Here is a 4583-nt window from a genome sequence, read left to right as displayed (position 1 = left end):
ATTCTAGGATCAATAATTATAAACACTTCGGTGTTTTTGGGTAGGTATTCATAACATTGATTTCACAGGAAAATGAATTCTGAGTTTTCCAAACTTCTACACAAATAAAACTGTGGCAGTTTAAAAAAATTTGGTTCTATATCAAATTTTTCTCTTTGAGAACAGATACAGCAGATCCATCAGTCGTCTTATGACTAGCTTATTCTTAGCTTTGCAGAGCTCCACGATGATGCTGGAGGGTGGGATTTCTGTTCCCCTCAGTCCCCAGGCCTGGTTCAGCCTGCAGGAGCGCTCACAACCCAATCCAGCTGAAGTCTGCTGCACAGGGTGGAGCTCCGGAGCAGACGTAGTGTCTGTGGTGCACTAATGTCTTTCTCCAGCATGCTCCTGTGGGCGGGACGAGTAGGAAGTGTTGTCAAGGCCTGAGAAACAGGATGCAGCTGCTTCTCAGAGCTCTCTAAGGAGCCGGGAGGTGTCTGTGGGCTGCTGTCTGTCCGCTTTCAGGTGAAGCCACAGTTTAAATATCTTGCTAATAGAGTTCTCTGGGTGAGCAAGGATTTCATTTTCTCACTAGATCCTGTTGCCAACTCTTAAATACTTTCAGCAGCTGGCAAGGCTGCCAACAAATGTGCCCAGAGAGAGATTTGAAAGAGAAGGAAGATGGGAATGGCTCACCCTCTCCTCTTTCCTTCCTTCCTGCTCTCCCTCCCTCCCTCCTTCTCTCCTTCCTTCCCTCTTTCACTTTTCTCTCTCTCTTTTTTAAAGCATTTTAAAAAACTCAGAACATTTTCCTTTAAGGGAAGAGCCAACTTCATGCTGCACACCTCAGAACAAAACATAAGAAGCGACGGGGAGTGCTGGCTTTCCGACCCTTCTGCACAGCTGTGTGCTGATGGCTCCCTTTCTCCTGAGGCTTCTACCAAACATTATCAAATTAACGTGGACACCAGCACAGGAGAAGCTGGTGAGCCACGAAAAGGCAGGAGCTCAGATTCACGGTACAGAGGCCGCCTTCTAATTGGCTATGGGAGGGGAGGAGTACTTTTGTCCCGGAGTGGTTGGTTCTGTTAAGGAAGTGACAGGGTTTTACCCCAGAAGTGGCTCCAGCTGGATGGGGATGACTAAATCCCTCTGTGTGGAATGTAAACCAGGTTGAAATAGGGTTAGAATGGTGTCCGTCAAAAGCACTCAGGGCTGGTTATCTTCTGTGCACATCAGGTGTGGCTTTGTGTGGCTCATTAATTCTCATCATCACAACGAGGCTTCCAGGTTGTCCCAAAGGTCCCCAGGCATAAACAGCATCATCCTCCTGTCGGCACTAAACCTGCAGAACTCATAGAAAATACATTCTGAAAGTGTGCACTTGTACTCCAAGACAAAACAGAGACCATACAGTGACTTGGAAACCTGAGAAATCTCTTAAGAGAAAACAAAACAAAACCAAAGGAGGCCTCCACTGGTGGACTACATAGGGCCTGTTTCATACACGCACCCACCCTCCCCCAACATACAAACCTGTGTGCGTGCATGTGAGGGGACTAAAGAAAATATGTGGAAATCTGAATTAAAAGCTCAGTTAAGTTTGGTACAAAAAGATTTTGAAATCCATGTCTCTGGCACATCAGTTTCCTTGATGCAAAGAACAATAGACTAAACAGGGAATGGCAAATATTAGACACATACTTTACCAGCTGCCCAGCTTATGCAAGGAGAAGATATCACGAATCAATTATAGCACAGCCACCACTTGAGAAAGCCATTGCTAATTGATTGGAATCCAGCATCTATTTGTTGTCTGCATAAAATGATCTCTAAGGCCTCCTTTACTTTATTTGAAACATTGGAGAGTGGAATGGGTTGCCAGTGGGCCAGATTCAATTCTATCTAGAAGTAGGAAACTCATACATGAGGGAGAGGTTTGGGTAAGATGATCTTAGTGTTTCTTGACATATCTAACACTGTAGAACAATCTCACTCAACCAAGACAGTATTTATTACACATCTATGATGAGCACAGCTCTCTGGGAGGTGACACCAGAATGCAAAGGTAAATGACTTAAGAAATTAAAAATCGACTAGAGGGAACAGGCAGAATGAAAGGCAGAACGGTGTTAAGTGTAAATAGCAACAGAAGCAACTAGTGGGAGGCCACGGTACTAGAAATAACTGCTTACCCTGTTCTAAAGGCTTTAAGCACAAGTTCTCATTTAGCCCTTTCAACTAAGGACTGTGAGGGCATATTTTTATTATCCTCATTTTTCAGGACCAGGAAATTGAGACCTTAGGAGGCTGAGAAATTTGCACAAAGTCTCACAGCTAATTAGCAGCAAAGTCGGCATTAGAACGTAGGTCGTCAGTCCCCAGGAAGGGGTTCTGAGCAGACTAGGGTCAACATCACAGCAAGAGGACATCTGAGTTGAAGAATGATTCTGGGGCCTGGAAACACACTGCTTCTTGCTGCCATCACCACCACCCCCACTGCCACTGTACTTGCCATGCCGAAACATGAGTTTTCTGTGGACGTGATGTGTGAGGGCTGTGCAGAAACCATCTCTTGAGTCCTCAACAAATGGGAGGACTAGAGTGTAACACTGACCTGCCCAACAGGAAGATTTGCATTGAGTCTGAACATGGTGTTGGATGCCCTGCTGGTAACCCTGAGGGAAACAGGAAAGGCTGTTCCCTATCATTTCCTACCTTGGCCCCAAGTAGCAAGAGCCTGGAACCCCAGCTGGCAGGACGGACCAAAGTGGGCAGGTGGGTGAGGCTGTGGTGCTCTCATCAGGGTCATGCCATGGCCTTTGACAGTTTGAGTGCAGCAGGAGAGCAGCCTAGGTTACTTTCACCCCACTGCCTGCCTTCTTTGGAGTGTTAAAATATTTCATTATTGAATAATGCAAATCGCAAGTTCAAAGGCTGTTAAAGCCCACTGCGAGTGGACAGAGTGCTATGTAGTGGGAATGCTTTTCACAGGCAGTGGGGTTTAAGTTCAGAATGTGTGACCCATGCAAGTTAGCCGTTTGCCAAGTTGACTATCTTGAAGCAGGCATTTACTGTGGCAGTTAAGATACCACTTAGGGTACCCACATCCTATATAGGAGTGTCTGTGTGTTTGAGTCCTGGCCTTGCTTCTGATTCCAGTTTCCTGCTAATGTGCACCCTGGGAGGCAGCAGAGTGAGGATGACTCAAGTAGCTGGGTCCCTGCCACCCCCACAGGACACATGAGTTCTTGCTCCCAGTTTCAGCGTGGCCCTGCCTTGGCTGTTTTGTGTGTTTTGGGGGTGAACCAGAAGATGGGAGCTCTGTCTGCCTATTTGTCTCTCTCTCTCTGCCTCACACATAAATAAATAAAGGAGCAGGGCGTTCTATGCCGAGGGAGCAGTGCCGGCATTGGGCAGAGTCCTGGAAGGAGATGTGAGGAGCAATGACAGTGCTGACCACAGGTTCATGTTCTGTTTCCAAATATTCCTCAGCTCCAGCAGAGGCTCAGTCAGTGTTGGTTCTACACATGGTTGGTTGGATGAACCATCAGGTGAGTGATGGTTATGCAGCGGGTGATAAGGTTGGAGAGTAAATTTGGAGATAGACTTTCAGGCTTGGGATGTGATATTAACTCAGGATTCCCACTCCTGTGCGATTCTGAGAATTGTGATGTGGCTGACCTTCTGTAAGGCTGGTGATTCTGGCCTTAATGTGAATGATGGATCAGAGAGGCAGGAGCTGGGAGGAGGGCAAATGTGGGGCAGGAGGCTGGCCGAGTTATCTAGGGATGAGACACTGAGACCTTAAACAAGGACAGTGTTTGTGGGAATGAGGGAGGGATGCAATGTGTGGGCATGTGAGCACGTGAGTGTGGATGAGCAAGCTGAAGACAACTCCGCAGTTTATAGTCTGGTGATGAGGTAGACAGTACACACACACACACATAAGGATGAATGAATGTGTGCCGGCATGCACACACGAAAACACAAATGTACATGTTTACATACACACAAACTCAAATTCACACACATGCCTCTCTCTCCTGGTCTGATATTACTCTAAAAATCATTTACTGGCTAAATGCAATATGGTTAGAGGCAATGAGATAAAATTCCACAACAGAGTGACTCATCAGGTTTCCAAAACCAGACAGCGTAGCTGGCCAGACCCCCCGCCTCCCCGGCTGGAGTTAATGAAGCAAATGTATGTGAGGGCAGAGGTATATGCACAGAGAAGCAAAGGTGGGGTTCAGGCACACCAGCGGCTCCCTTCCAGAGTGAGGCCAGTGCCTCTGGCTTCACAGCTGTTAAGCAGCTTGCTTCCCGAGCATCCAGGGAATAATGTGAGCATGGGGTCAAGGCCAGGAAGCAGTCACAGAAGTGGTTGTGTGCTGAGACTGAAGTAAATGGATGAGTTGTTAGAATCTTCAGTGTCAGGGCAGAGAAAACCCATTAACCCAGGAGCTCCAGGCTCAGTCCCACAATGAAGTCTAAGAGCTTGTCATAGTGAAGAGCTACAGCAGGACCTGGGAGCCAGGTCCTCCTGGGGACGGATTCCCTCCTGAAATACATCCCGTTAGAATGCCAGAGAGGTGCGAGTG

The 4583-nt window shown here is 47.2% G+C and overlaps 1 pseudogene; it reads left to right on the top strand.

Moving 5' to 3' along the window:
* The first annotated feature begins 2495 nt into the window (after positions 1-2495).
* Positions 2496-2712, top strand: LOC149122617 (copper transport protein ATOX1 pseudogene; annotated as a pseudogene).
* Positions 2713-4583: the final 1871 nt, after the last annotated feature.

Source organism: Oryctolagus cuniculus, chromosome 13 (genome assembly GCF_051225735.1).
Source record: "Oryctolagus cuniculus isolate XC-2025 breed Fujian yellow rabbit chromosome 13, ASM5122573v1, whole genome shotgun sequence".
NCBI classification, from domain to species: domain Eukaryota; kingdom Metazoa; phylum Chordata; class Mammalia; order Lagomorpha; family Leporidae; genus Oryctolagus; species Oryctolagus cuniculus.
This window is presented reverse-complemented; position numbering and strand designations above follow the sequence as displayed.